Source organism: Oncorhynchus mykiss, chromosome 6 (genome assembly GCF_057628025.1).
Source record: "Oncorhynchus mykiss isolate SJ-2025 chromosome 6, ASM5762802v1, whole genome shotgun sequence".
NCBI classification, from domain to species: domain Eukaryota; kingdom Metazoa; phylum Chordata; class Actinopteri; order Salmoniformes; family Salmonidae; genus Oncorhynchus; species Oncorhynchus mykiss.
Genome location: NC_143027.1, coordinates 7102397 through 7114235, shown reverse-complemented (window position 1 = coordinate 7114235; position 11839 = coordinate 7102397). Strand labels below are relative to the sequence as shown.

At 44.1% G+C, this 11839-nt stretch overlaps 1 long non-coding RNA gene across 1 annotated transcript; it reads right to left on the bottom strand.

The window, feature by feature from the left end:
- Nucleotides 1–2382: 2382 nt before the first annotated feature.
- LOC149982745 (uncharacterized) lies at nt 2383–10319 on the bottom strand. Its single transcript, XR_016496495.1, has 2 exons — nt 9558–10319; nt 2383–8044 (listed from the first exon to the last, which is right to left on the bottom strand). It is a non-coding gene; the product is annotated as an uncharacterized LOC149982745 (long non-coding RNA).
- Nucleotides 10320–11839: the final 1520 nt, after the last annotated feature.

The following is an 11839-nucleotide window of genomic DNA, read 5'->3' as shown; positions in this document are numbered from 1 at the left end:
ACGATCTCCGTCTCCTACTGGGACTGTCTTCTTGCCCCTTCCTATCATGTGGAACAGTCTGTAAGTCATTCATCACATAACCTAGCTCTGGTCCAGGGCATTATGTGCGGTTTGCTGAAGGAAGGCTCAGTGTCTGCAAGCTGTACGTAACGCCCTGGACCAGAGTGACACATGACCCACCTCTGGCCATCATGGACAGTCAACTCATCACATTCACCTACTGTTAAGTCACAGTTGTGTTAGTTTTGTTATTAAAGGAAGTTTAATTGAACAGAAGTTTAATTATTATTTTAACACTGTAGTAAATTGTCTGAGTTCACTTCCTAAATAATGTGTTGACATACCTTTGCTCCCAGCTACAAGCAGGCAGAGATGGAGGTTCAGTTCCTGAGGGAAGAGAAGAAGACCGGTACAGAGAAGGAAGCCCACATGCTTGAGTTGAGGGGGAAGGATCGTACGATCCGAAAATCAGAAGGAGAAGGACAGACTTCAAGTGTGCCTCTGGGAGGAGGAAAAGAAGAAGAGGAATGGTGGAACGGAGAAAGACAAGATCATTGAACAATTACAGTCTGAGACACAATCTCCGAGCCCCTTTAAAAGACGAAAGGAGGAGAAGAGTAGAAAGGGGTATAATGAAAGAGTGGAAGACTGAGACTCAGGAAGGCAGAGTGTCAGAGGGAGTCAGAGCCAGAGAGCCACAGAAACGAAGGAGAACCAAAGAAAAATGCAGGAGATCAACAGACTCAAACAACTGCTGGAGCTACTGATGGTGTTGTTGTTAACTGTATCTGTGCAATTTGTAAATAATTGCATTACTCATTTGTAGGTTCTACAAGCATAAACATCAGAGACAACATTGTTGTAACACTACACAAATGGTATTGGGAATTTCATTTAGCTTCAATCAGAGAGAGAGAAGATAATAGAGGCAAACAAAAGAGAGGAAATGGCGGAAGAGGAAAGAAGGAAGATCCTTGAGACAAGAGGGGTGAGTTAGAGAACACTGCAGAGGAGAAGGAAGATGACAAGGAGGACATTCTCCCACCTGATACAAGTATCCGAAGGAGAGCTGTGGGCTGGGTAAACAAGAAGTGGGAGAAGAAGAACCTCAAAAAGATCGAGAGAACGTATCAGAGAGAAGCTGAGGAGGGCTATAAGATCATCCACATTGGTAAGACCTGTTTTCCCTCTGTTCATGACGTTTAAGTTGATAGCAGAGTAAGTTGAGACCCTGAAAGAGTTCCTCATGGGGGTCAGGTCAGGTCAATTCGGGATGGGAATTATTGCACTTTATTGACAAATTCCATGCCATGCTCAACTGAAAAGAGTAAAGAATCATTGGATCCAACTGGGTTTTCTATTCTTCATTCCCTGTGTCCATTACATTTAAGTTGATACCAGATCCACTAAGTTGAATGTAAACTCTACTTCTTCTCCCCTCCCAGCCATCCCTGGACACACAAGGCTATGTTCAACTTAGGGCCAGGTCAATTCGGGATGGGAATTATTGCACTTTATTGACAAATTCCATGCCTTGCTCAACTGAAAAGAGTAAAGAATAATTGAGATCCAATTGTGTTTTCTATTCTTCATTCCCTGTGTCCATTACATTTAAGTTGATACCAGATCCACTAAGTTGAATGTAAACTCTACTTCTTCTCCCCTCCCAGCCATCCCTGGACACACAAGGCTAACATCCACCATGACCCGGGCAGAGAGAGAGGGAGAAGAGGAAGGAGCTGCTGAAGGCTGAGGAGAGAAGGAAGAAGATGGAGGATTTCAATAAGCAGTGGAGAGAGCGGTCCCTGCTTAAAAAACAGACTCATCAACAACTGAAGGAGGAGAGGGAGAGGATGAAGGAAAACTACCTGGAGCAGATGAATCTGGAGGCTGATGCTCAAATCAACAACCGGTGTCTAACCACCCAACACAGCCACGATTACAACCACGGTCAGGAGTTGCCCTGGTGGGCCACAGGCCAACAAATAAGCCAAGAGCCCACTGGATCTGCTGATGGCCACCAGGAAAGGCCAAGGAGGCAACAGGCATGGGCAGAGAACCATCAGGGGGGGCCAGACAGCCAGCAGCTAGAAGCTCCAGAAGAGGCTGAAACATCAGAGCTAACCTCCAAGAACAAGAAAAAGAAAGGCATCTGGAAGAGTTAACCGATATAAGATACTTGTATGTACCTGAATGTTTAATTGAATTGAGCGCCCTCCAATTTCACCGGAAGTTGTCGACTGGTGTCCCGCTGACGGGACACCTAGCCCCAAGAAGTATTTTAAGACCTTAATTAGCGAGCTAGGACAGACATACAGTGGTTTGTTAATAATGGGATATGTAGGAGGGTGAGCCGGTCAAGGATCGATTCAGACAAGGTGGTCTATTGTATGACAAGTGACAGTTTAATTATGAGTAAAGATATCTGGTACAACGTATACGGGCCATTTCATTCGGTTCTTAAGGAACCAGCAGAAAAGAAGCGCAGATAACAGAGTGCACATGTCTCATATACAGAACAGAAAGTAGGTTGATTCTAGAAGATCGGGTCTTCGGGTTGGTTCAGGCTGAGGTGTAGTCTTCTTGGATTGGCCCTGTTGGGCCGTCCGTCATCCCTCTGAGTCTTGTTCTTTGTCACACAATGTTCAGCTAAAAAGGAGATTAGGTGTGTGCGCTGGTTTCTGCAAGTCAAGGCTGTCTCTTCCTCCCAATGTGTGGGTGTATGTCTTATCTGTGTGTCCTCGGCAGTTAGTGTGTGTAATGTGTGTGTGCTGTGTGTGTGGGTGTGGGAGCTATCCTGTATGGGACCTAACATGTTTTACTGTGAAAATACGTTGTCTCAGTTATAGCAATGTAATAGCAGTAGGCTGGTCACCTGCATAAGAAATAGCACTTCCTTACAAATCCCTCTCTTCACGTCTCCCCAGAGACGTGACACAACCTAACTATATCCAGACACAAAAAGAAAACTTTTCCCAGAAGGAAAAGTTTTGTGATTCCCTCTCTTCACATCTCCTAAGAGATGTGACATAAACTAGGCTAACAATTACAAAGTTTAAAATACCTTCATGTTCTCCATTCGATCCCACTATGTACTAGATTGGCTACCAGCCACCTAGGAACTTGCAACCCTCATGTCAAAAGAGAACAACAGCTCATTCAAAAACAGAACAAAAGAAAATGATGTGAAATTTAAGCCCCCCTTTTTGACACCCACTAGGGTGTCACTCATTATCCCTTATTTCAGCAGTCATAGCATTTCATGAAAAGAAAAACAAAACCTAGTAGGCACTCTCAACCTCATCCTCAAATTCGGGCAGGTCATTAGCAAGCAGAGGAAACATCTGGGAAAGGGGGGAAAGGTCAATAGCTCTAGAGATAACCCTAGTGGTGAGGGAACGGATACATGGAATGCAACAGCATCCACAGAGAACCAAAATGGCCGCGAACACCGAAATGGAGACCAAAATGGAGGAGACCAGGGTTTTATATTTACCAAAGGCACTCATCCAGGAGTCCCACATTGAGGTATCAATCCCAGAATGAGATTTCATTTTACCATTAAGAGTCCTCAAACCTTCTAGGGCTATGGTCAAGCTACCATCGGAGGCTGTGTTATTAGGGATGAAAATACAACACTGTTCACCAAACATAGTGCAAGCTCCACCTTTCTCTGCCGGTAGCATATCCACTGCAATGCGATTCTGGAATGTATTCTATCCACATTTTTATTAACAGTGCACCACCAACAAATGGAGGACTCAAACCCAGCTGCCACCTGATCCACCAACTTGTACTCGTCAGGAACTCCCCTTGGGACTCCAATGGCGTCTATGTACGTCGGATCACCACTAGATGGGGTGGTGGCACGCCTGGAACGTCCCCTCCAATATTCAGGGTTCACCCTCTGGACCCTAAGGATGAGGTCTCCAGCCTCTGTAGGGTAGATAGAAACAGGCAAAAGGAGAGTAACAAGTGCACAGCTTCCAGTAGTATTGGAGGGTAATTTATCAAACAGGACAGTGTTGCCACACCACCACCCCACATCTGCTCTGGATATTGGCCTGAAACTCCCAACAATGTTGATTGTATCCAGACACCAATTCCCAGGAACCTGTCCCACATTAGTACCGCCTCCCGTCATTTTGACACAGGTGAAATGTGCCCTGGCAACCTTGTTGGAAAACAATGGTTTCCTAGCAGTAGATTTAGTCATGGGATAGACAGCATCCCAGGCAGAGCAATTACAACTGGGGTTATCCGTAGTCATTAATGGGATTAAACATGTTAGAGTCACATCTGTAACAGACTTCTTAAAACACGGTATGATGCAAGCAGCACAACACATCAATAATAAAAATACAAGAATTAGGGTCAGAAATCCAGTAACCACCATACCAGTGTACTTACCAAACCAGGCTCCCAACCAAAAGAACAGTCTAGACTCCTCCACCCCCGCCATGGTCCTCATCTCAGCAGATAGTGCACCAAGCCCATTAAAGGCCTTAGCTATACCACCATCTGGAGTGGTGTTATTAGGAATATACGTGCAACATTGTTCACCGAACATCTTGCAGACTGTCTGGCAACCCTAGATGTGGCCTCAAGCTGTTCAGACAGACCAGTGAGTGCATCACGGGGGTAATTCACAAAACGCTGTTGATTATAGTAGATATAACTGATCCATGCAGTCTGTCTAGCATCCACTATGGCTGGACCTATAATAGGTAGTAAGTGCCAGAGTCCATCATTCCTACCCAAGGCCTGAAACTCATGAGGAACCCCCATTGGCACTCTCAACAGGTTAGTGTGTATGTCAACTACATCCTCTGTCCATGGAGCACTACATCTATGTCTCCCATGGGATGGAATGTTTTCAGGTCCCCTGGATACAGAACCCAACAGCTGTTCAGAAGTAACATCAACAATGGTCAGTGGAATTATCAAACTGGTCAGAGCATACATACCTTGCCAGTCTCCTCTAAGAATGGGTCTCAGTACTCTTTTGGGTCCACATATCCACCACACATCAGCCAGACCACTAGTTTGGTTTAGGCCTGTAACTGGCCAAGTGGCATAAATGGTTATGTTACTGCTGCAATCAGCTTCAGGCAATCTCCCATAGTCCATGCCACTACCTGTACCCGTGATGCAACTGTAATTGCCCCCATATGCCTTAACACCCCAAGGGGCCCGATGAGGAGGTACTGTAGGAAACACAAGGCTCAAAGAGGAACAGAGGGTTGAATTGGGCTGAACCTGGTAAAAACCTCTCAGAATACACAACCACCCTTCTCCTTCTCCTATAGCAAATGGGTGTGTAGCCAGAACAAGTCTAGCATGACTACAAATAGTGCAGTCCTTTCTTCTCATGGTTTTAGCTGTGTACCTCATATAAGACAGCCACAAATTGTCCCTACCATCAAAACCAGTCTCAGTGCCTAATTGATCAATAGCTGTGTAGTCTCTAACATTAATTACCTGAATAGGATTTTTTAACACAGTGGTGGTAGGTGGCAGGTTCGGTCCAGGGGTGGTAGAGGAGTGTGTCTGGCCCTGGTTCGTCTGGGACCTCTGGTTTTGGCAGCTCCCTAATAGAAAACACACCCATCGTGTCTGTCCCGGTCCTTTGTAGTCCGAGGGTGTAAGTGCCTGCATCAGAGAGCTTAATAGTTTTGATGGTTAGTAGGATTTCATCACCTTTACAAAGTTCAACAGTGCTACCAGGTTTTCCCCATATGATGGAAAACCTATCCACCTTTGTGGGATCCCCTATGCTATAAGAATACCCTCTTCTCCAATCCTAGAATTGTCCCAAGTTGGTTATCATGTAATCCCCATATGGACACCCTCCCCCATTACACAGGTACACTGACACTCCTGTAAAGCCCCACCCTCTCCCAGAGAACACATCACTAGCAAGAGCCAGACACATCTTCACTTCTATGAACAAAAACAGGGGTGACAGGACAGGGAGGGTTACTTCATTCGAGAGATGGCCCCCGGAATTCTGTTAATTCCAGTTCTCCTCTCGAACACTGTTTTTTGTTCGACAGTGTCAGTGTCCTACCCTTCCCCGTGCGATATGAATCCGGGTAGCTCTTTCAGCTAGCTGTCACCAGGAGTCCTTGTATGGTCCCCCCAACAAGCCTCTGGGACTGGATTGAGTGACTTCACCTGTAGTTCACCTGTAATGCATAAAATCCTGGACATACAGGCTTGGTTAACAAACAGTTTCTCATATGTTTTATCTGATTATATATTTAGTTTCTTATCCAATAGGCCCCATCCTATCCTAGACCACAATTTACCCATCCCCCTTTTGATACCTGGCTCTGCCCAGGTAACAACCTTACCTACTCTAAATAATGACTTAGGTAAGATTAGTATATTATCCTTCTGTTCTGACATTATCATGTAGGAGCGCCCCTTTCATTTTCCACATGTCCAATTCTCCCTTTTGTCTCCACTCAGTAACTGTTATCTACACATTCTGTTATCTTTGCTCGTCCTGGCTCCCTTTTAAAACTTATCCTCTCTGCTCTCCAACCTTCAAGGTCTCTGCAGTGCAGGGGAGGGCTCTTCTGTCTGCCTTTTCCCCTTATCTGTCTGTAGCTCGTTTTCTCATGTTTCCAAATTTGAACTAAATGTCTCACTGTTTGGCTTTATCTAAACTCATGGATTTTTTTTTTTTAGAAAAACATGTCTATGGTGGCACTTTCTAAAGTCCTTATATAGGTTAATTAAACCCCACTATAATTAATTTACCTTAAAAAATAAAAACAAAAACAAACCGTATTACCCATGACCACAAATTAAATATTCAAATGGCACCCCCTATATACAGGTGTTAAAACCAAACACAAATATCTCAATTTCTTCCCTGCCCTGTTTGCTCAAAATATGTCCCAAATACTTAACATGAGTCTACCATAAATAAAACTTATCCTAGCTAAATTTTCACACCACGTTCATCAGAGAAAATATAATGACACTATAATGTAAATTTCACTGCCTTTTTGTATTAAATTACCTTAATATCAGTATTACAAATTACCCTAGATTCTCCATCCAAATGGCTTTCCAATGAGGCTGATCAGACCACAAAGGAAAGTTACAATGGAGGTCATAAGTCATACCACCTTCCCTGTGTTTGATTACCAATTTCAAACCAGTTGTAACTTTAGTTAACGTCAACCTGCTCCGCCACAGGAGTGCCATCTGATGCACTGTCCAGCTAGACCAGTCAGGACCAGTCTCTGCCACTAAATTCTTCCACGTCCATTTATTATACCCCCCTTCTGTCATGTACCACACTGATCTAGACCAACTGATTGCATGAGTACCATAACCGCCACCTGGGCTTCCAATAACACCCCAGGTAAGTATAACAGTGGTAGTAGCGTTAGGCGGGATACACAGAGTAGCTGACCTAATCAATTCTGCAGTACACTCAAAGTCATTATTCTGAACTTGACGTTTAGACAGAACATGCGTATCCGAGAATATTGAAGCATTGGTGATGTTTAGCTGGGTAGTCTGTTCCTGGTCAGTGATTATACGCTGGGCTGCCCATATCATTACTCCCAATGTCAAAACAACATTGACTATAATTAGGACAAACAATGGGCCAGAACAACCCAGTCTTTCCCATGGTCTCCTAGCCCTTCTAGCCCATGGTGCTACTCTAGTGTCCCTATCATCTGAGGATGGGAGTCTCCTCCACATGATCAGACGGGAGGGATGTCAGAATTTGAATTCGAATTGGATGTGAGTAAATCACTTCTTACTTCAGCCAGAGTTCTGGCAGGGGTTGGGGCTGGTGTACAATGTGTCAGGTGGTGCCAAGGTGCGCCTAATTTACCTTTGACCTGGACTGAGTGTGAAGTAACCTCCTTCACTTCGTACGGTCCAGTCCACCTGGGATCAGCCCACTTTCTCTTGTGGACCTTGATCCTTACCCAGTCCCCAACTTTTACCCTTGGTTGTTCCGGGACGTCAGTCAGCTCCCTCTCTGCGACACGGTGTATCTGTTTGGAGAGAGCTGCAGACAATTCCGTCAATTTCTTCACATAGTCAGACATCCCTATTTGGTGCACATCAAGAGGGGGCATATGACCTCCCTCTCTTGGTGGCCCTGGCATTACTCTACCTGTCATTATTTCATGGGGTGAAAGATGTGTCCCTGCACCTGGTGAGGACCTCATGGCCATCAGTGCCAGGGGCAGGGCTTCCACCCAGGTCAATTTGGTTCCTGCACATACTTTAGCTATTTTAGCTTTCAGATTTTGATTACAGCGTTCCACAAGGCCCTGCGATTGCGGCCTATACACAGAGCCAAACTTGTGTGTAATGCCAAACCTCTCCTCCACCTGTCTTAGGTGCTGATTTGATGTGTTTTTTTTTAGAAATATTTTGTACACTCTTTGGATATACTTAGCCCGTCACTGGCTCGTGCCAGTGATGTATTCTTAGGAGACACTATTACTCGTACTCTGTCTTAACTCAGAGCCTCTCCGTCATATATCCAGAATTTTAAACAATAATGTTTTAATGATTAAACACGAGCCACCAATTCAGGAAATGATTATCAACATAAACTATGTTTTAACAATTTGGATAATAGATTTTTTTTTTTTTTTTTGAATTTAGGAAATACTTTTCTCACAATAATTTTAAATATTGGTAATAATATCAGGGACTTGTGAAACGCCGTTTACATTTAGTCTATAGTCAACACACAAATATTATTACATGGACATAGTTTTAAACACAATTGTTCAATTAGAACATCTTATTCTATGACATCACACATTAGTACATTTATCACATTCATTCTGGCCACAACACAAAGCGGACTTTTCAGTCCAACATATCTTAATCATACATTAATCTATTGTAGACACCTCACCGGACACTACCAGCTATTGGATTTTAACCTCACCGGACACTACCGGCTATTGGTTCTATCTAAAACACTAATTGGATTTATCTTTTGCAGATGAATGATCGAATCATACTCAGATGTTAATGATAAAACTGATCACGCCCTTTTTCAGACGCCCGAACGAATATCACTTATACATAGAATATAATCCTGGTCACATCAATACTCAATAATAGACCACCTTACCAGACACAGCTGGACCGGTCACTAGCCGGACTATCGGTGAAAATCTATCCTAGACTATATTATTTATTCCTTACTGGTGTCTGCCACCAGACCGTTCACAGCCGGACTATCAGAATATTCTATTAATATTAGGTCTACTACTAAATATCCCTTACCGGTGTCTGCCACCGGACCGTTCTCATGCCGGACTATCGGAATATTCTAACTACTACTCATCCCTTACCGGTGTCTGCCACCGGACCGTTCTCATGCCGGACTATCGGGATATTCTAATTACCACATATGTTTACTTCACTGTCAATTTCAAGTCCATTATTTACGTAAAATTTACACAAAAATTCTTACCCACACTCGGTACTACTGATCGTAATTTGGTATGACTATTCGACAATATGCAAAGTTTGATAAAACAGGTTTTGCTTACCTTATTTTGTGGTCGACCAGAGATCAGTTTCCCGAGTTGAGCAGAATTGTTGTCCACCCCCGAATGGTTTTCACCTGTCCTCCGGGAACCGTCCTTTCACCAACTCGCCCCCTCACACCCACATCAACCACTCTGGACTGGGTCGTTAGTAAACCATCCCTCTGCTACCAAGTTTCTGTTAATAATGGGATATGTAGGAGGGTGAGCCGGTCAAGGATCGATTCAGACAAGGTGGTCTATTGTATGACAAGTGACAGTTTAATTATGAGTAAAGATATCTGGTACAACGTATACGGGCCATTTCATTCGGTTCTTAAGGAACCAGCAGAAAAGAAGCGCAGATAACAGAGTGCACATGTCTCATATACAGAACAGAAAGTAGGTTGATTCTAGAAGATCGGGTCTTCGGGTTGGTTCAGGCTGAGGTGTAGTCTTCTTGGATTGGCCCTGTTGGGCCGTCCGTCATCCCTCTGAGTCTTGTTCTTTGTCACACAATGTTCAGCTAAAAAGGAGATTAGGTGTGTGCGCTGGTTTCTGCAAGTCAAGGCTGTCTCTTCCTCCCAATGTGTGGGTGTATGTCTTATCTGTGTGTCCTCGGCAGTTAGTGTGTGTAATGTGTGTGTGCTGTGTGTGTGGGTGTGGGAGCTATCCTGTATGGGACCTAACATGTTTTACTGTGAAAATACGTTGTCTCAGTTATAGCAATGTAATAGCAGTAGGCTGGTCACCTGCATAAGAAATAGCACTTCCTTACAGGTTCCTCCTTTAAAAGTTGCGTCACACCTTGCGGGCTGCCGCAGCATCCTGCGGCACAACATTTAACTGTCAGCAATTTTTTATTTTACTGCAAATTAGTGTTAGTTTGAGAAGCATTTGACAGTCTTCCATATTGGCATTACCAGAAGACGGGGAGGGCACAAGGGAGACCGAGGTTCAATTCCTTGACGGGAAGGAAGGAGTATGTTGTCCTTGTAGGATGTTACATCTATTTGGATGGAACAGAAAATATGGCGCTGTACAACGTGACGGGCGGCAGTACAGTACTGGGCTATTTAGCTAAAGAATCCCTGTGTTGTGCAGATGGGAGATCGGGGTTCAATCCCCCAATGGGGAGGAAGGAGTAGGTTGTTCTTGTAAATAAGAATTTGTTCGTAACTGATTCCATATGTGTTATTTCATAGTTGTGATGTCTTCACTATTATTCTGCAATGTAGAAAAGAGTAAAATATAGAAAAATCCTGGAATGAGTAGGTGTGTCCAAACGTTTGACTGGTACTTAGATTAATATTATGGTGTTTCTATTCCATGAAAAACAAAAAACCTCTGGGTAAATTCAGACCGTTTCGCTCTCGGAGCTCACACTGGACGGTCGGGCCGAGGAGTAGGGTTGATTTGAGCGTTCTGGCCTTACAACGGCAGTCAAGCACCCAAGCTAACGTTGGCTACCTTGCTAGTGTAAGGAAGTGCTATTTCTTATGCAGGTGACCAGCCTACTGCTATTACATTGCTATAACTGAGACAACGTATTTTCACAGTAAAACATGTTAGGTCCCATACAGGATAGCTCCCACACCCACACACACAGCACACACACATTACACACACTAACTGCCGAGGACACACAGATAAGACATACACCCACACATTGGGAGGAAGAGACAGCCTTGACTTGCAGAAACCAGCGCACACACCTAATCTCCTTTTTTAGCTGAACATTGTGTGACAAAGAACAAGACTCAGAGGGATGACGGACGGCCCAACAGGGCCAATCCAAGAAGACTACACCTCAGCCTGAACCAACCCGAAGACCCGATCTTCTAGAATCAACCTACTTTCTGTTCTGTATATGAGACATGTGCAAACTGTTAGCGGGGCTTCTTCTTTTCTGCTGGTTCCTTAAGAACCGAATGAAATGGGCCCGTATACGTTGTACCAGATATCTTTACTCATAATTAAACTGTCACTTGTCATACAATAGACCACCTTGTCTGAATCGATCCTTGACCGGCTCACCCTCCTACATATCCCATTATCAACACTAGCAACTTCCAGACACTTTGATCATTTTACTCACCCTAGCAGAGCTGGTTAGGCAGTTTCCGTGTTAACCAGAGCATTGGTGACTGTGTTGCTGGAAACAATTTAATTGAGCTTTTTTTGCTGACGTTTACTGACAGGGCTGAGAGGAACTGTTGAATGCTGTGAGATTGACAGTGCAGTTTGTTTAGGCAATGGAACAGCTAGCTAGCTACTTTTGTATTATTGTGTGTCGCTATGTTTAC